The sequence below is a fragment of the Onychomys torridus genome, chromosome 6 (assembly GCF_903995425.1).
Source record: "Onychomys torridus chromosome 6, mOncTor1.1, whole genome shotgun sequence".
Taxonomy (NCBI): Eukaryota; Metazoa; Chordata; class Mammalia; order Rodentia; family Cricetidae; genus Onychomys; species Onychomys torridus.
The window spans coordinates 79199463-79220624 of NC_050448.1; the positions used below are offsets into that span (position 1 = coordinate 79199463).

General features: G+C 44.3%; 1 long non-coding RNA gene across 1 annotated transcript; it reads right to left on the reverse strand.

Annotated features, from left to right (window-relative positions):
- Window positions 1–6699: 6699 nt before the first annotated feature.
- LOC118586384 lies at window positions 6700–11930 on the reverse strand. Its single transcript, XR_004945297.1, has 3 exons — window positions 11745–11930; window positions 8267–8433; window positions 6700–6789 (listed from the first exon to the last, which is right to left on the reverse strand). It is a non-coding gene; the product is annotated as an uncharacterized LOC118586384 (long non-coding RNA).
- Window positions 11931–21162: the final 9232 nt, after the last annotated feature.

A 21162-nucleotide genomic window follows, 5' to 3' on the forward strand; every position in this document is an offset into this window, starting at 1 on the left:
CAGATGCCTCTGACTGTGCTCTCCCCCTATCAACACAAAACCCTTCTCCTCAACCACACCTAGGAGGTCATGTCCTCATTTCATTCACTGCATTGTGGGTAAAGGGTGTTCTCCTGTGCTGCTATTAAAATATGAATTGCTATAGCCTTTTGGGGAACTAATACAGCAGTGGCTTTTATTTTTAAACACTACCCTCCTTGACCTAGCGATTTTAGTCTTCTGGATAAGACCTTCAGAAAAAAGAAAAGAAAAGAAAGAAAGAAAGAAAGAAAGAAAGAAAAGAAATAGGAACTTCAGTTCTAACAAAACTACTGAATTAACCATATATAAGACTTACTAACTGCACCAACGTTTTACATAGCAACATACAAAGATTGTAAAAACAGGTTGAGGGCTGGAGAGATGGCTCAGAGGTTAAGAGCACTGATTGTTCTTCCAGAGGTCCTAAGTTCAATTCCCAGCAACCACATGGTGGCTCACAACCATCTGTAATGAGTTCTGGTGCCCTCTTCTGGCCAGCAGTCATACATGCTGTATACATAATAAATAAATAAATAAATCTTTGGCTGGGCAGTGGTGGTGCATGCCTTTAATCCCAGCACTTGGGAGGCAGAGCCAGGCGGATCTCTGTGAGTTCAAGGCCAGCCTGGTCTCCAAAGAGAGTTCCAGGAAAGGCGCAAAGCTATACAGAGAAACCCTGTCTTGGAAAAATAATAAACAAACAAACAAATAAATGATCTTAAACAAAACAAAACAAAACAAAAACCAAACAGGTTGAGTGTCCCATATCCAAAATGCTTTGCTTTGTCCTAGAAGTCCAGCAGGACATTCCTTTTCTTCTCTTTTTTTGGTTTTTCTTTTCAAGACAGGTTTCACTGTGTAGCCCTGGCTGTCCTGGGACTCATTCTATAGACAAGGCTGGCCTCGAACTCACAAAGATCAACATGCCTCTGCCTTCGGGATTAAAGACATGAACTACGACTGCCTGGCATCCAGAAGGACATTTCTACAGTATAACATTCAGACACCCCCAGCCCCAGCCCCAACACACACACAGGGTTTTTGTGTGTAGCCGTGGCTGTCCTGGAACTCACAATGTAGATCAGACTGGCTTCGAGATCTGCCAGTCTCTGCCTCCGGAGTGCTGGGAATCAAAGGCGTGCACCACCACCGCCACCCAGCAGAATTGAGACTTTTTAGACAGTGTTTTCCTGTGTAACTTCATCTCTGATCTGTCCTGAAAAGGCAGGAGATGATCATGCATAGTGACAGGAGAAGGCACCTGTCCGGGAGAGAGCAGGAATACGCACCTCCCAGGACCAAGCTGACTCTTCCTGGCCTGTCTCCTCCCTTTTGCAGACCTTCCACTCTAACCTGTATCTGTGGGTCGCCACGACCCAAACAACTGCATCCTCTCTTCAGGACTGGCCCATGATTCACCTGGAAAGCCTCCTTTTTTCCCTAAGGTTCGCTGGGAGAGAGGAAACACTTCAGGAGAGTGGATAAAGCCAACATATTGGCATCATTCACATCTCTGTTTGAAGGTTGTAGGGTTGTTTTTTTTTTTTTTTTTTTTTTAAATCTATTTAGTCCAAAGTTCACCTATTTGAAATTGACCACTGAGAATTGGCCTACTGTCTAAGGTTTTAACTGTAAGCAAACAATCTAGAAAAAAATTATTTTAAGATTTTGTTTTTGATCAGACTGTTCAAAGAAGGTCTTAAGTGGGTGAAAGTTCAGTAGGCTGAAACAATAGGAACATTTGGGAGTAGAACACGGCCTCTACTCACTCTTAAGGCAACGCTTTGGTGCATCTTTGCTAGTCTCCTTCAAGGGACACTATGGACAGAGTCACCTCTCAGAGTAATTCTCTTGATCTTTAATATTAGGAGAGACAATTGGAAGATGCCATGTCAACCCTTAGGTTGCTCTTCACCTGGCAATTGTCTCAGATCATCTTCTGTGATTAAAAAGCAAAAAGGAGGAGCTGGAGAGGTGGCTCAGTGGATTAACAGCAATGGCTGCTTTTGCAGAGGACCCAGGGTCAGCTCCCAGAATCCACATGGTGACTCACAACTGCCTGTAACTCTAGTTCCAGAGATTCCAATACTTTCTTTTGGCCCCCATGGACACCAGGTACATATGTGATATACATACATACATGTAGGAAAGTATTCATACATATAAAATGAAAAGAAGCTGGGCAGTAGTGATACATGCCTTTAATCTCAGCACTTGGGAGGCAGAGGCAGGTGGACCTCTGTGACTTCCAGGCCAGCCTGGTCTACAGAGTGAGTTCCAGGACAGCCATGACTAAACAGAGAAACCTTGTCTTGAATAGCTCGAGGAGGGGGGGGGAGGAGAAAGACCTAATAAATAAATAAATAAATATAATTTTAAGGGGATCTGGGTATGGTAGCATATTCCAATAATGCCAGATGTTTGGGAGGCTGAGGCAGGAGGATCACAAATTTGAGATGAGCTTTTACTACATATGAAACTCTGTCTCAAAATAAAAGATCCTAGCACTGGGAAGGGAGGATGGGATTTAGAGCTTTCCTAGTTCCCAATACTCTATCCACCCTGCTTAAGATTACTATCAAAACCACTATCAAAGTGCCTCTGATTGATTAGACTTTGGAGACAGGGTCTTCCTATGTAGCCCAGGCAGGCCTCTAACTCACCATCCCTGACTTCAGTCTCCTGGGTGTAGGTGTGGGTCACCACACCCAGTCTATGCCCCAACTTAGACCTTACTTTTTAACCTTTGCTCTAAAAGATAGAAAAATGAACTGATCCTTCATTAATGAGCTTCTAAATTAGGAGAAACTCAAATTAATGGTTGCTTCAAGCATGTGAGAGCAGTTCCATGCCTATGAGTTTGCTGATGAGATTCAGCTGGGACAATCATTGTCCTGAGCTATCTGGAGAGGTCCAGATTTCGCTGGTCTTGTAGTTCAGAAGTTTCTCATTTTGGAAAATATTATTTTAGCTACAGCCTCTATATCATGTACTTTTTTTCTTAGTGTCTTCTACAGTTGGGATAGAACATCATGACCAAGGGAACTAACAAAAGAAAGCATTTAATTGGGTTTACATTTCCAGAGGGTTAGTAGGAACAGTTGAAAGCTCACATCTTAATCTGCAAGGGAGAGGCAGAGAGAGAGAGAGACAGACAGACAGAGACAGAGAGAGAGCACTGAGAATAATGAGTCTTTTAAACCTCAAAGCCCAGTGACACACTTTCGACAAGGCCACACCTCCTAATCCTTCCCAAACATTCCCACCAATTAGGGACCAAATATTCAAACAAATGAGACTGTGGGGCCATTCTCTTTCAAACACAGTCCACTCCCTGGTCCCCATAGGGTCATAGCCATATCATAATGCAAAAATGTATTTGTTCAACTCCAAAATCCCCATAGTCTGTCAGTCAACAGTATAAAGAAAGAAAAAGTCAAAGTCTTTTGAGAATAAGGCAGTCTCTTAACAGTAACACCCTGTAATATAAAAAAGCAAATTACGTACTTCCAAAGTACAATGGCATAGAATGTACATTACCATTCCAAAAGGGAAGAATCGGGGCGTAGTGAGGAAATACTGGATCAAAACAAGACAGGGACCTAGTGAGGTAAACTCCAAACCCTGTAGCTTCATGCCTGATGTGAGAGGACTTGAAAGGCATCTCTTCCCTTCCGACTTCGCTGGCTGCAGCACACTTCTCTTCCTGGGGCTTGGTGCACTCTGTATGTGCATCTCTCCTTGGCAAGACATCTCACGGCTCTATCACCTCCAACATCTTGGAGTCTCCAATGCAGCCTAGACTTCAGTTTAACAGCTCCAAGCGATAGCCTCTCGGAGCCTCCGTACAGAGACGACCCACCACATTCCTGGCCTCAGCAACTCTCCATAACTCTGGAGATCCCACAACACGTTTGCTATGTGTCCTGCATGACCCTAGAGGCAGCGCCATGTGGACACTGCCACATTTGGCTAGCAACTTAGGGTGAACTCTGACATTCTCGAATCACATTTGCAGAATGTTTTATTTGCTATTGCTTTTTAGGAACAGGCCGTTCCTTAGGATTTTCTTCCCACATATGAAAGCTTCGCTGGGTGGGATCTTGACCGGAGAGTGCCCTGCCCTTTACTCCGATGCAGATCATGCCTCTCCTCGGTCCTCCTGTTTCTTTCTCCACAAGCCTTGGCTCCAGGATCAAGTTTCCTGGTGCTCCTTTTCTCTCCAAACTGTGTATCATTTTTCATTTCTTTGTCTTTTTCATGGTAGCCCTGCATCAGAGTGATTGCTAATAACCACAAGATAGAATCATTAGGCTATCTTAAAATCTCTTCCACCAAAGAAATTGGTCCATTACTTTTAACTTAGCCTCAGGAAAGTTTTTGTTGTTATTGTTGGTTTCTTTTGTTTATTTGTTTTTTGAGACAAGGTTTCTCTGTGTTTGTAGTCCAGGCTGTCCTGGAACTTGCTCTATAGACTAGGCTGGCCTGGAATGCAGTGGTCCACCTGCCTCTGCCTCCCAAATACTAGGATTAAATGTGTGCACCACCACCTCCCAGCAGGAAAGTTCTTAGGATGAGAGCAAAGGCAGCCATATTCTTTGCCAAAATATCACAACAGTCTCTAGCCCATTTGCTAATATCCGTCCTCTCTGAAGCCTCTTGAGCTGGGCCTCCGTGGTCCATGTTGCTCTCAGCACCACTGTCTTCCAGGCTCCTGCAGGGATGGCCCATTAAGCCCTGCTTATAGCATGCAACCATTTTCTTAGTCCAATGGCCCACATTCCCCACATTCTTCCCCAAGCAGCACGATCAGGGCTGTCACAGCAATACCTGACTCCTTGTACCAACTGCTGTCTTAGTGACTCTTCTCTCGCCATAGAGAGACACCATGACCAAAGCAGCTTATAAAAGAAAACATTGATTGGGCTTCACAGTTCCAGAGTTTGCAGTCCATGATCATCATGGTGGGGAGCATGGCAGCAGGCAGAGCACTGAGACAGTAGCTGAGAGTTTATATGCTGATCCACAGGCACGAGGCCGAGAGAGAGGGAATGGGAATGGTGTGGGCTTTTGAATCCCCCTAGCTGACTCCCAGTGACCTTTACCCCAGATACCTCTTTCAAGAAGGCCACTCCTCCTAATCCTTCCCAAACTGTTTCACCAACTGGATCCAGGTACGGAAACATATGAGCCAGTAGAGGCCATTCTCTTTTAAACCACCACTTGCATCTTGTTGCGGTATCAAAATGTCCAACAAAAGCAACCTAAGGAAGAAAGGATTTATTTTGGGTTACAACCTTTAAATTTTTATTTTATGTGTGTGTTTTGTCGGCATGTATATCTATGTACCACACATGTACAGTGGCCAGAAAAGAGTGTCAGAACCTCTGGAGTTACAGTTCATGAGTTACTATGTGGATGCTGGGAATTGAACTCAGGGCCTCTGGAAGAACAGCCAGTACTCTTAACCACTGAGCCATCTCTCCAGCCTGTTTCACAGTTGGAGGGCTCAGCCCATCGCAGCAGAGAGGCATGGTGGTAGGAGAAGGAAGAAGCCGCTTATAGTGTCCGCCTGCAGTAAGCAGAGTGGGCTGAGTCCTGGTGCTCAGCTTGCTTCTCCTTTTTATTCAGTCCAGGGCACCAGCCCGTGGAATGGTGCAGCCCACATTTGGTCAGGTCTTTCCTCTGCAGTTAAACCTTTCTAGAAATATTTTTATGTACTCTGAGGTACATTTCACGGTGATTCCAAATGCAGTCAAACTGACAGGAGTGAGCCATCTTAGCCTTGTTGGCTGTGCAGGCAGTGATGATGTATGACACTCTCAGGAAAGGCTGTTGGAGAGTGAACAGCTGGGCTGGGGAGACGCTTCATTCATCACTGACTTCAGACTTCAGCTCCCCAGAACTCACGTAAAACCAAATGCAGCGGTGCTTGTCTGTAATCCCCGTCCTCCTCAGTGAGATGGGAAGTGAAGACAGGAGACTCCCCAGGAGCTCACGGATGTCCTAGCGTAGCACACATGTCAGTGAGCATAAGACTCAAAGAAGAGGGTGAGGACTGACATTGAGGCTGTCCTCAGACCTCCACACATGTACCGTGGCTGGAATGTGCCTTCCCTCACACACACACACACACAGACATACATATTAAACACACATACATCATACATACACATACATTTTTAAAGGGGGGTGGCTGGGGAGATAGCTCCTTGGAGAAAGCCATGCAAGTATGAGGCCCAGGGTTTGGAACCTCAGAACCTACATAAAAGCCAGGTAGGTGTGGCAATCACCTGTAATGCCAGCACACAGGAGGCAGAAATAGTGAATCCCCAGGAAGAAGCTAGCAAACCAGGCTAGATAGAATTCTTGACCCTTAAGGAGCTGACTTACATGGTAACAGAGTATATCTTTTGCAAGATTTTTATTTTATTTTATTTTTGGTTTTTCAAGACAGGGTTTTTCTGTGTAGCTCTGGCTGTCCTGGAGCTTGCTCTTTAGTCCAGGCTGGCCTTGAACCCAGAGAGCTGCCTGCCTGTGCCTCCTGAGTGCTGGGATTAAAGGCATGCACCACCAGTGCCCCCGGTTTACAAGATTTCAGTGGGGAGGAGAATTATACCACCCATTCTAAGTTATCCCCTACTAGTTGGAAATTATACATCCTTCCCAAACCTCTTCTCCATCCCAGGCATCAGCTCCACTTGGTCCATCTGACACTGAACTGCCTGGGCACAGTTCTTTGCAAGGGTTTTGTTCTCTGAGATGTGTCTAGCAAAAGAATAAATGTGAATCAAGACATGTGTCCCTTTATAGGTTCATCCTCTTCCCCATATATTCACTGCATAAGACACTATAAGGCTACTAGATGCAGTAAATAATGTAGTTATTTTAGTGTGTGTGTGTGTGTGTGTGTGCCACAGAACCCTCAAGGAGGTCAGAAGACAACTTGATGGAGTTGGTTCTCTCTTTCTAGCTTTATACAGGTTCCAGGTCAAGCTCAGGTTATCAGGCTTCCATAGCAAGCGCTTTTACCTACCAATCAATGCATCATCCCTTCAATGTCTTTTTTTTTTTTTTTTTTCTTTTTTGTTTTTTTCGAGACAGGGTTTCTCTGTGTAGCTTTGCACCTTTTTCCTGGAACTCACTTGGTAGCCCAGGCTGGCCTCGAACTCAACAGAGATCCGCCTGGCTCTGCCTCCGAGCGCTGGGATTAAAGACAAGCGCCACCACCGCCCGGCCCCTTCAATGTCTTTAGAAGGTGCAGGTGCATGCGGCTACTAGTGTCTTCAGACTCCACACTCCTGGTGCATTTTATCTAACTGCTTCACCTCACTATGCTGATGACCTGTCCTCTGAATGCACTGGAGACCCCTGACCCTAAACCCTTCTAATTGCTCTGGGACACATTAAAATACCTTCTTATTCTCCTTTTAAAATGTGCCGCTTGGAACTTCAAGTCTCAGGCCACTCCCTTAGCTACTCCCAAAACACATGAAAACTTTAAGTGTCTATTTAAGGATCTAGGTCAGTTCTTAGAAAGGCTTATCGTCTTAGGGAGCCTTTGAACTACTGAAGATGGAGGGGAAGGGCAGGGGAGGGAGGGGAAGGACTCCCCGGGCAGTAATTATTTTCTGAGTGACTCCTCAGCAATCTGGTTCCCTGCTTCTCTTTGCCAGCAATTCCTTCAGGCTTCAGTTTAATAGCTTTTAATTTTCCTCTATTATGCCCCAAACTATTTTCATTTGTTCAACAAATAGTTATTAAATCTTTACTGTGGGTCAGGCATGTATACTGGATATTAGAAATAGAGTAATAAAACACAAGTTCATCCTTCATGAAGTGTAAATAGAGTCAAGTAAAAGAAAGTTTTGTTTTGTTTTAAGATAGGGTTTCAAATAGCGTAGGCTGGCCTAAAACTTAACTGACCCTGAACTCCTGAGCCTCTTGTCTCTACCTGTCAAGGTTTGTGCCTCCACACCAGGTTTATTGAGCGCTAGAGATCAAACCTAGGGCCTCATGCATGCAAGGCAAACATGAGCCAGGAAACAATTTCAGTAGCCATAATAGACAGCCTATTATTCATATCTTAATGCTGAAGATTTAATGTATTCTGGCTCGAATTCATAATTATCTGTCTTGCAGGTAATCTGACCCGTATATCTTTAATGTAATCAGGAGATGTTTATCTCCATACAAGTAATTAAATAATGTTAAATAGATACATAATAATAAAATGTTCGCTCACCTGTTAACTAGTCTGTGGGTAATTGGCTCAATGGCTGGGGAGGAATGTTAATGGCACCAATGTGTGCAAGCACTGGCCTTATTCCATGTACAAATAAGCTAATACCTCTTAGTCTCAGCCACAGACTACTTGGCTAGCCCCAGTCAGTTCTCCTTCAGATGCGTTCACTAGGAAACAAGAGAAGAGAGAACATGATATATTAGGGACAGATTAACATTGTTGATAAAAGAAAATAACATTTACATCTTGCTGATGGCCTTTAGTGAGTCAGAATGACCAGTGGTGTCATGGAGATTGCTTGTGGCTCAAGCTTTCCAGACCCTTCTCTATCAGTCAGCAGCTTCAGCAGTCTTTTCTTCTTTCCCTTTTCTTTTTCTTTCTTTCCTTCCTTCCCTCCCTTTCTCCCAATCTTCCTCCTTTTACTCCTCCTGCCCTCTCGGTCTTTTTTCCTTTTTTAGAAGGGTGAGGTCTATATAGCCAGGCTAGCCTTGAACTCCAGGTCCTCCTGTTCCCACCTCCTGGGTGCTGGGGTTTCAGGCATTTTGTCACCTCACCTAGCAAAGGAATTCTTTTCTTTGGATCAAATCTTTAGGCTCAAAACGGAATTCTTTTCCTTGGATCAAATATTTGGGAGGGGATTGCTGCAGCTGTGGCGCAGTCTCCTGTCTTCCAGATGATTTCCAAATTGACTATTGATGCATGTTAATTCCTGAGAGTAACAAAAGGGATGCAGTGTTGAGAGCATTTAAGCTGATACACTCTGGCAGCTCCTACAAGGGAGGAGAAGTTCATCCTATGGGAAAAAAAGGTTGCTAGATTCTGCAGAGATTCTGGACCCAGCCCTGATTCCTGTTTCAATCAAGGTTATGAAAGCACAAATCAACAAGGACGTGCAAGCTGGGTATGGTGGTCCACACCTGCAACCTCAGCACTTGGGAGATGAAAGCAGAAAGATTGGGGTTCAAGGTCATCTTCAGCTATAAAGAAGTAGCTTGTGCTATATGAGAGCAGCGTGTGCGTGTGCGTGTGCGTGTGCGTGTGTGCGTATGCATGTGTGCGTGTGTGTGCGTGCGTGTGCGTGTGTGTGTGTGTGCGTGTGCGTGTGCATGTGTGTGTGTGTGCATGTGTGTGTGTGTGCATGTGTGTGTGTGCGTGCGTGTGTGTGTGTGTGTGCGTGTGCGTGCGTGCGTGCGTGCGTGTGTGCGTGCGTGTGTGCGTGTGTGTGTGCGTGTGTTTCCTAGGAAGCATTAGGATTCTAAGCATCTCTTTCAGATTTCTCATGCCTCTGTGTAAACAAAGTTGGGGTGAAGGGCGATTTTGATAGTTTGAATGTCTGTGAAAGACATCGCAGGCTGAAGCAGCTGACGTCATGGTCCCTGAGAAGCAGGGCAGCACTGGATCTGGAGAGCACTAGCTGTATGTAAGTGACATCAGGCGTTTGTGGCCTAGAATCAGTGTGTGCATAGGTGGGCTTCTAAATTACAGCGTGTCACCGGGATCTTGACCCCCTTGTCTCCCTAGTCCTTGTGATCTGAGTTGAAGGCCTTCAGATGGGACACACAGAGAGTATCATGAAAGAGTTTATTGCAGAGCACACAATGGCCACAGTGACCACTGTCCCAATCTACGTTTTTAGATACACTGTATAGTGTTTTCTAAGGGATCTCTAGTACGAGATTTTCCTGAAGGACTTTGATTTGTCCAAGTGATAGACAGGCCAGTGTGGATGGAGCGAGCTCTGATGTGTCTTTATAAAGTGTCACCAGAACCATACTGAAGCGAACCAGAAAGAAGGTACTTAGACCAGGTCCAAGAGCTCCTGGGTACAGTAGTTAAAGATGTGGTTCCACTTCTCACTGTCAGCAGATGGAGTTACAGAGAGGAAATGAAGGCATGCCTGTAATCCCAGCACCCAAGAGGGTCTGAACCCAGTGGATGCTAAATCTAGTAGATACAAATGAGGGAAGGCAGGTTCTTTACATAGTCTCAAATTATCTCCCAACAAAGTATCAGTCAACTATGAAAGGAAAAACACACTGGATGATGGTGGTGGCAGCGAGGCAGCAGCGCACACCTTTAATCCCAGCACTCTGGGGGCAGAGGCAGAGGCAGAGGCAGTGGATCTCTGGGAGTTTGAAACCAGCCTGGTCTACAGAGTGAGTTCTAGGACAGCCAAGGCTAACCAAGAAACCTTTTGAAAAACAAAACAAAGCAAAACAAAAATAACAACAACAACAACAACAAAGAAAACGACCGCTCTCAAAGTGAGGAATCTTGGGAAACACCACTTTGACCAAGTCATCAGAATTAACTTAAGCAGAAATGGAACAAATCAGTCTCTGTGGCTATAACAATGTCACCACTTCTTGTATTCCTGCTAAGAATTACTTGAGTCTAAACATGAGGAAACACCAACCTACAATAGGATAGTTTACAAAGGTCTTCAATATGTCATGGCCCTAAGCGTAGAAAATCTATTCCAGATTAGAAAGTCCAAGTATGAGTGAGTGCTTGCCTAGCATACTTAAGGTCCTGGGTACAACTCACTGTACCACCAAAGATACCTGACAACTGGATGTGATACATGATCTGGAATGTATTGTACTATAATAATGTCATTGGGACAATGGAACCATGTTCTAATGAGACATAGATGAGAAATTATTATTTAGCTGGAACTGACGTCTTAGTCTTCATATTTGTATTGTGGCTATGAAATAGAATGCCCTTGGTTTTGATTTGTTTTGTCTTTTATATTTCAAGACAGGGTTTCTCTATGCAATCCTGGCTGTCCTGGAACTCACAGAGATCTGCCTGCCTCTGCCTCCCAAGTGGCTAGGACTAAAGGTGTGTGCCACCACTGCCCAGCTGAGAACGACATTGTATGCATACTGAGGGATTTATGGGAAAGGGACATTATTAGTTCAACAGCTTAATCTCAAACAGAAAAAAGCTGAGACATATACTGTACCTATATGCACCCATGAACAAAAATACATACATACAGGGGAGGGGTGTACTATTTACCTAGGATGCTAGGAGAAATAACTGAGATTAGCAAATATTCCATGAATGAACCCAATTCTGAGAATATGTTCCAAAGACCTTTTTTTTTTTTTTTTTTTTTTTAAAGATTTATTTATTTATTTAATGTCTATGCATGTACAACCTTATGCCAGAGAGGGCATCACCATGTAATTGCTGGGAATTGAACTCAGGTCCTCTGATAGAGCAGTCAGTTCTCCTAACCACTGAGCCATCTCTCCAGCCCCCCAAAGACCTTTTTTATGGGAGGTGTCCAGCACCAGTTTGTTGTAAGATTTGACAGCACACCCAGCAGGAGTCTCCAGTCCTGTGAGTCACTCCAGGTAAGATACCTATAGAAGATTTTGTTTGTTTTGAGACAGGTTCTCACGATATGGCCCTGGTTGGCCTAGAACGTGTTATGTAAACCAGACTCAGCCTCGTAGAGACCCACCTGCCTCTCTGCCTCCGAAGAGGTAGGATCAGAAGCATGTACCGGCAAGCCCAGCAAATGCAGAGCCTTCTGAACACCGTCAGTTCAACTCATTTCTACTTTGGTTCCACAAGCCATCCAGCAAAACTATTTTTTTGCTTTCATCTTCACGCTGGGTGATTTCGGTCACGAATTCCACTCGAATTCTCCTTCTTGAACAATAGAAGAATCCATTTTCTGATAAACAGGTGGAAACCAAATAAATTCCAACCCTTGTATAACACAAAGATAAAACATTCTGGACCCAAAGCTCAAAGCTAATTAAGAACCAGCGGGGGCCACAGACTGAACCACCTCCAGCCCCTCAGCAACACCCTTTGTTCGCTCTTCGCTGGTGTTCCTATATCGCGCGCCGCAGGAAGCTGCCATATTGAAACCCAATTTTTAGTTGTTGCTCTTATGAAAAGAAAAACAAATAGGTGGTTTATTCTAAGAATGTACGGGAACTTATACTCTAAACGTCCATAAATACATATTCTAGGAGCTCTTATCACCTCAGAACCCCACTACACCTTCTCTTTCATCTTTTTAAACATCCTGTTACATAAATTGCAGCTGCATCTATAGCAGGAAGAATAATAAGATAATAATTGGTCAAACATCAAAAGTACTTGGGTGGGCCTTCTACAGACTACTAGTCATTCTCCCACCAAAGCCCTGTGCCAGGTTCCCCACCTTATTAATGCATTTTTTTTTGTTTGCTTATTTCTTCTCGTTCCTTTCTCCAGGGTAACTACTATGAATTTTTGCCAGGTCAGGAATTTTCTCACAAACAAACCCCAGATAATAATAATAATAAAAAAAGCAGACAAACAATGTCTGAAGATCAGATGTAAGGCCTTTCGCAGGCACACCCCGCCCTTTGATTTCTTTTCCATCTTGACCGGGATTCGTTGGTGGAATTGCTGCACGTCCTCAATTTTGGACAAAGGAGAGGAGATTCCCCCGCCTGAGCTATTCGAGGAATTTCCTACGAATTTCACGGCGTGAATCTGGAGCTGTCCTCCATGTCCACACAAATTGCCCGTGTGGGCTGGGAATCTCATACCTCTGTCTACTTCCAGCGAATAATTCATGATGCTCAAATGTTAGGAACAGGACGAGCATTAGCGGCCATTCAGCTTGACCTCTCTTTCGTGTAGGAACGCTTCCATACCTTTGCTGACAGCTGTTGTGAGCTAGAGCTAGGCCTCTGTTGTGACCCGGCACGGCCTTTGGTGGCAGGCAGACATTGCTGCTGGACAGCTCTTGCCACAACCTTTATCTCCTGCTGGACTTCCTGAGAGGCTCTCTTGTAGGCAATGCCTGACTCTCTTGCACAACTCTTCACACTTTGGGTAGCTACTTATCTGTCCCAACTTTTATCACCAGGCCTCGTTCTGATTGTTCAGATCATGTGGAATTAATGTGTGTATATATAAAAGGGAAATGGTGTGTCGGACCTGGAAGTAAGGTTATGGTTCTAAGCCAGCAATCACGGAACAAGCCAGCAATCCCAGCACTGAGGAGGCTGAAGCAGGACTATAAAACATTTGAGGCTAGGGGCTGGACAGGTGGCTCAGCGGTTAAGAGCACTCACTGCTCTTCCAGAGGACCCGGGTTCAATGCCCAGCATCCCACATAGCAGCTCACAACTGTCTGTAACTCCAGTTCCAGGGGACCTGACACCCTCACACAGGCATACATGCAAGGAAAACCACCAATGCACGTAAAATAAGTAAGTTATTTTAAAAAAAAAAAATTTGAGGCTAGCCTGAACTACCTAGTGAGCTCCAGGCCAGACTGGGCTATATATAGTAATACCTTGTCTCAACTAATTAACTATCTCAATTAAACAAAATGGGTTTTCAATTGTTGTATGTGTATTTTGTTTGCTTGTTTGTTTCTTTTGGGCTTTCTATTTGTTTGTTCAGTACATGGTCTTTTGTAGCCCAGGTGGGTCCCAAACTTACTAGGTAAATGAAGGTAGCCTTGAACTCCTGATCTTTCTGTCTCCACTTCTCTCGCAGGTGCTGAGATAACGGTATGCACCACCATGGGTGGCCCATAGTTCTGTTTTTATTTCCTTGCTCATATGTAAACTCTACTTTTCACAACAAATATTAATTTTAATAATAAAGATAATATGAAGTTTTTTTAGTTTCTCTTGAATGCTAGCAAATATCATATATATAAAATTTTTCATATCCAACTTTCAATTATTTATTTATTATTTGCTTGTTTGTTCGTTTGTTTATGTTTGCTTGTTTGTTTTGAGACAGGGTTTCTCTGTGTAATGCTGGCTGTCCTGGAACTTGCTTTGTAGACCAGGGTGGCCTTGAACTGAGAGCTCTACCTGCCTCTGCCTCCCAAGTACAGGGAGGAATTAAAGGCGTACACCATAGGTGGGTTTTTTGTAGTTGTTTGAGACAGAGTCTCTCTATGTAGCTCTGGCTGTCTTAGAACTCACTGTGTAGAACAGACTGGCTTCAAATTCACACGGATCTGCCTGCCTCAGCCTCTCAAATATGGTATTAAAGAAGTGTGATAATATATTTTATTGGCTAAAACTATCAAGGTTGGACTGTAGATACTGCTCAATTAATAAGAGTTCTTGCGGGGTTGGGGATTTAGCTCAGTGGTAGAGTGCTAAGGCCCTGGGTTCGGTCCTCAGCTCTGAAAAAAAATGTTCTTGCATAGGATGCACAACAGACATAGATTCAATCCTCAGCACTACACACAAACCAAAAGCATAGGAAGTAGAGGCAAGAGAATCTGAAATTCAAGGTTATCCTTTGCTACTTAGTGATTCTGAGGCCTTGGCTATAGGGCCCGTCCACAAAAGCAAGGTACATGTTTATAATCTCAGCATTTGGGAGCCTGAGGCAGGAGGATCAGGAGTTCAAGATAGTTCGAGGAGTTCGAGGTCAGCCTGGGTTACACTGATACTCTGCTTGAAAAGTTCAAAACAGGAGCCGGGATGATGTCAATAGGTAAAGGTGCTTGCTGACCGGCCTGATGACCTGAGGTATATCCCTAGATCCCAAGTTTTTCTCTGACATCTGTACTTGTGTGACATGTGTGCTTCTGCCCCAATAGACAAATAAAATGCAAAATAATTTAAAATAAAATAAATAAACAAAAAGTAAAGCAGAGATGCTAGTGTGTGTAGATACAAGACATACTAGGTAGTGGTGCACATGCCTTTAATCCTAGCACCCAGGAGGGAGAGGCAAGCAGATCTCTGTAAGTTCCAGGCCAGCCATATCTACAGAGTGAGTTTTCGAGCAGACAGGGCTACACAGAGAAACCTTGTCTCAAAACAGCAAAACAAAACAAAAAAAGAACAGAGTCCTTCCAGATGACTCAGAGCACAGTGAAGTGTCGTGAAGCTGCTTACCCGCTGGTAACACTGGAGGCCATCAGCAAAATGATAAAACACTTGCTATATCAGAGTTCTCCAGAAGAACAGAACCAGCAGAATGTAAGCATAGTGATTTGTTAACTGAACTTCATGACTGCCTGGGTAGTATAGCATGGCCGTCAGTATACTGGAGAGCCCGAGAACCCAGGGAGACCAATGACACAGCCCCAGGGTGAGCCTGAAGCAATGCTTCCGGGTGAGTCACTGCTGTGTGTCTGTGTTGGAAGGTTGAAGAGACTGGAATCTGGTGGCTACAGCAACAGCAGCAGGAGTAGACACACTGGTTCAGTAACAGCTGATCTTGCACACATGGGCTGGCTTCCTCTTCTTCCAACTTTGTTCCATTCAGACTCCAGCATACTGGACAGACCTTTCCCATCAGTCACTGTCCCAAGTGTCAATTGTCTCTGGAAATACTCTCACAGACATACCCAGAAGTGCACTTTACTGACTTCTTGGATGTCTCTTACACTTTTTAAAAAATTATTTTATTTATTTTTTCTATTATCAGCTTGATACAGTACAAATTCTTATCCTAATAGTGAAATGTTTCACTGAAGCTTGCCCAGTGATTGAGTAAAACCAAAATTTATGATAGGCCACAGTCATCCTAGGATTCCCCCCTGCTACATAGCCTCACTGGTTCTGTGTGTTGCAGTCTGATTGTTCTTTGCTTTATATCTAGTATCCACTTATGAATGAGTACATACCATGTTTGTCCTTCTGGGTTTGGGATACCTCACTCAGGATGATATTTTCTAGTTCCATCCATTTGCCTGCAAATTTCATGCTGTCATTGTTTTTCTCTGCTGAGTAGTACTCCATTGTGTATATGTGCCACATTTTCTTAATCCATTCTTCAGTTGACGGGCATCTAGGTTGTTTCCAGGTTCTGGCTATTACGAATAATGCTGCTATGAACATAGTTGAGCATTTGTCCTTGTGGTATAATTGAGCATTCCTTGGGTATATGCCCAAGAGTGGTATGGCTGGGTCTTGAGGTAGATCTATTCCCAATTTTCTGAGAAAATGCCGTACTGATTTCCACAGTGGTTGGACAAGTTTGCATTCCCACCAACAGTGGAGGAGTGTTCCCTTTGCTTCGCATCCTCTCCAACATAACTTTCACTATTAGTGTAGTAGGTACAAATATCCCCAGTTTATAGCCCAGAAGTGTTAGTTCTCAAACCCGGGACAAATGGCTTACTGAGGTGCCTATTACCATGTCAGAGAGAATGCTGGCTGCCAGGTTCTCCCAGCATTCCTCACTCAGTCCCCACCTGTTACTCTGTCCTCCTGGCTGGCATACCCTGCCCCCAACCTAAACTTCTCCAGCTTAGGGACGGGGCTGGGCTTCCCTTCCCCCAGCTTCTCTGATTCCTATATAACCCAGCCATTTCACCTATGCTGTCCTTTTATATATATATACCTTTTTGGCCTTTTGCCCTCTTGGCCACTGCTCCTGATCCCCTCTCTCCCAGATCCTCACATGGCCCAGTTCAGTCAGCCGGTCATGTCCACTCTGGACGTTCCCAGATGTTCCTGCCTCTGGCTATACTCTCCCTTTTATCTACAATAAACCTTCTCCACTATTCTTAGCAACAGTCAAGTCCTCCTTTTACTTATTTTCTTATCTTCTTCCCCCCCCCATCATTCAAGAATGAGTCACAGGCTAAGAAACTTGTCAAAGTCCACACATGTAACTAACAGATGCAAGATCAAACTTACCTGTCCACTTCAAAACTTTACTCCTCATGACTCTGCCTTATTTCCTTATATTCCAATCTTAATTACTTATTTATTATCAAAAGGGCTAATTACATTCTATACTGTTTGACAAATGGCATAGGAAACTATGTAACATGCTCTAGGACATTTAAGTCTAGTACATAAATAAATTTGTTGACATCTTAAAAGAGTTTGCTGAAAGCAAGGTGTGGTGGTAACACATGCCTTTCATTCCAGCACCTGGAAAACAGAGTCAGGCTGACTTCTGTGAATCTGAGGCCAGTCTGAAGGTCTACTTGGCAAGTTCCAGGCCAGCCAGAGGTACACAGGAGACTCGATCTCAAAACAAAAGTAAGGGGTTGGGGATTTAGCACAGTGGTAGAGTGCTTGCCTAGCAAGCACAAGGCCCTGGGTTCCATCCTCAGCTTAAAAAAAAAAAGTAAGCTTCAAGGGCCAGCTAGATCCTCCTACTTCTTTTTTGTTGTTGTTTTGTTTTGTTTTTCTTTTTTTGGGGGGCGGGGGTTGAGACAGGATTTCTCTGTGTAGCTTTGCGCCTTTTTCCTGGAACTCACTTGGTAGCCCAGGCTGGCCTTGAACTCACAGAGATCCGCCTGGCTCTGCCTCCCGAGTGCTGGGATTACAGGCGTGCACCACCACTGCCCAGCTCTGGATCTTGCTATGTATACCAGTCTTGCCTCTGCCTCCTAGAACTTGGATTAAAGGCTTGTTCTACGACACCTGGCTGTTCTCTGACTTGTATTCATGCTACCACTGATCCATTAAATAAGTGTAATAAAACTAATTTAAGAAAAAGGTAAGGTTCAAGCTGAGCATTGGTAGCCCAAAACTGTAAGGCTGAGGCAGGTGGATCCCTGCCAGTCTGAGGTCAGCCTGGGCTACCTGGTGAATTAAAGACTAGCCTGGGCTCCAAAGTGAAACCCTGTCTCAGATATATAATGAACAGGCACAGGATAAAAGTAGATAAAAGAGCTTACAGAGGCAGGGCAGTGGTGGCGCACACCTGTAATCCCAGCACTCGGGAGGCAGAGGCAGGTAGATCTCTGTGAGTTCGAGGCCAGCCTGGTATACAGAGGGAGATCCAGGACAGGCACCAAAACTACACAGAGAAACCCTGTCTCAATAAACAAACAAACAAACAACAACAACAAAAAACGGGGCTGGAGAGATGGCTCCATGGTTAAGAGCACTGTCTGCTCTTTCAGAGGACCCAGGTTCAATTCCCAGCACCCACATGGCAGCTTACAACTGTCTGTAACTCCAGTTCTGGGGGATCTGACACCCTCACACAGACATACATACAGGCAAAACATCAACGCACATAAAGTAAAAATAAATAAATCATTTTTAAAAATCCAGATACAGCTGGGTGTGGTGGTACATACCTTTAATCCCGCACCAGGAAACAGGCAGGTGGACCTCTGTGAGTTCCAGGCTATCCTCCTTTACATAGTAAGTTAAGGTCAGCCAGTACTCCATAAGAGACCCTATGTTTTTGTTTTGTTTTGTTTTGTTTTTGAGCTGAGGATCGAACCCAGGGCCTTGCACTTGCTAGGCAAGCACTCTACCACTGAGCTAAATCTCCAATCTCCAACCTTTTTTTTTTTTTCTGTTGTTGTTGTTTTGTTTTTTAAACAAAAGAAAAACAACAACAACAAAAAAAAAAAAAAACAAAAAATGCTCAAAAGGGCTGGGGATGGAGCTATTTTGGAACAGTGTTATCTACCGTGCAAGAGTCTGGGTTCAGTCCCCAGCATTTAAAACACCAGACTTAGCGGCATGCCTATAACCCTGCCATTTGGGAGGTAGAGGCAAGGAGTTCATGGTCATCCTTAGCTACTTAGCTGAGTTTGAGTTTAGCCTGGACTACATGAGATAGTCTCAACAAGTAAAACAAAACAACAACACACCTCACAATGTGTCACAGATCTCATAGGTAAGTCCTCCTCAAAAGCTTCCAAAAAGGAATAATATATAGCCTTCCAAATCTCTTCCTTTAAAGGCAACAATACTTTCTTGTGTGTTTATTAAACTGTCAGACATTTGAACTTGCTAGGCAAACACATGAGCTTTAGTTCTGGTTCTATTTCTTGCTAAGGGTTCAACTTCGGACAAGTTATTAGTAGTTAGCACAGTGATAGCATCTCATGGGAGCAAAACAGAGAAAAGCTGAGTGTGATGTCCCCACAGGCTGAGGCAGGAGGATCACTTGAGCTCAGGAGTTTGGGGTGTCTGTCCAGGCCTGTCTCTAAAATTAAACAATGACCTTTAATCCCAGCACTCTAGAGGCAGAGGCAGGAGGATCGCTATGAGCTAGAGGCCATCCTGGGCTACAGTGTGAGTTCCAGGACAGGCAGTGCTATGTAGAGAGACTTTGTCTCAGAAGGAGAATGGAGGAACTGTATATACTGAGCATCTAGTATGGTAGATTCCACACGCAGGCTTAGCATGCTGTCCTCTCTCTCCAAGAAGCCACTTTGTCACCCCAGTCCATACACGAGAAGACAGAGGCAGAGGAAGACTGGAGGATTTGCTTAAAAAGAAAATAGAGGAAAGCAAGTATACAAAGTCAGACCCCAGACTAGGACCCCAAACACCGAGGGAGTCCTCACTGTGCCTGGGGACTGTAGAAGTCAGACTAGCAGTCAATCTGGCCACTACCTAATCAAAGACTTTCCGTCCCCCAACCGCCGTCCTGCGTGGCATGATTTCTCCACAGCGCGGGTCTGATTCTCAGCCATATATATTTAAAAATACCATCTGCCTTACTGGATTTGGCAGTTTATACCTGTAATTCCAGCACGTGGGAAATTAAAGTAGGAGGTTGCTATGTATTTGAGGCCAGCCTGGGACTACAGAACGAGCTGTTTAAAAAAACAACAAATTCCAATCTGTTAACACATAGGCTGTGGATTTGTTTCCTAAAACTGATTCAAAATCCCAGAGACTGGTATTTAATGTCACAATAGCAGTATATTAATAAAATTATGAATAGATACAGAAAGAGACATACAGGCTGAGGACTAAAACATTCATATCCCACAACCAGCACTCTGGAAGCCAATGGCCAAGGTCATTTGATTGTAGAACTGGGAGTCAGAAGCAAGGGAGTCCCTTTTCTCTTTTGCTTCTAGGAAGTCTGTTTTATGATATAAATATTGTAGGTCATGACAGAATCAGGCTTATTAACCCCCATGGCATCCATTTACTTGCTTTAAGAACTGAACAGGTGAAGGTAATCTCTTACTTGTCAGCCCTTGGATAAATACCCTCGATATTTGCTCCGAGACCTGCTCCGAGACCCTCTCTGCTCCTAAGTTCCTAGGGCTCATCCACTCTGGTTCTGAATTCTGTATTCTTTCTTGAATTGAGATCAATTATTGTCCACATTGCAGCCTGATTTTGCTGACCGTGGGGCTATGCTTCCCCTTTACTAACTAAAACTTGGAATACTATGCGGATCTATTCTGCACTGACTTTCAGTTTTCTGGGCTTGAAAGGGAAAGTTAGTTCCAGGTTCTTGAGGCTCCAAATCCTGACAGACAGGACTGGCTGGTGGGCACTGCTCCTTCATTTCTGAAGGCTTTGCTGGGTGGGCTCCCAAGCATCAGAGACAGAGACTGTCGCCATCAGATTTTTGCCTGTCTACTGAAAACCAAAGGATAACAAACACTGTTTCTGTAGCTACCAAAGAAACAGAGTGCTTGGAGAAAGATTTACATGGCTCTGCAGACTCCCTGGCTGTGCCAGCTCTGGGGAAGTCGCTGCACACAGCCAGAGGCTGCCCCGGTTCTCGGCTCTCTGGGCCACAGTTCTTACAGCTACAGAGCAGCTTCTGCTCTCACACAGTGTCTAGCATGCTGGGAGTCTCCTGCTGACAACCAGTGGAAGACAAGGCTCCAAGTCCTACCAGCTAAGGCAGCCAGGACTTAAAGGACAATGGCTGCTGCCAGATCCCAGGAACCAGGTCATGTCAGAGCTTGAAACACAAGGAGAGGATGACCCCCTGCCTGTGTATGTTATAGAACACTCTGCACAGTGGGAAAAGTGTATAGACAAACCCTTCACCTCTCTTGAACTTTCAGAGTACAGGGAAGATGGAGCTTCTGGAGGAGCAGATTTTCTTTTGGTTTTATTTTGTATTCTCTGACAATTTCATATATATGTCCATAATGAATTTTGGTCAACTTCACATCTCATTACCCACTGTTTTAAAAGTATTTATTTTCA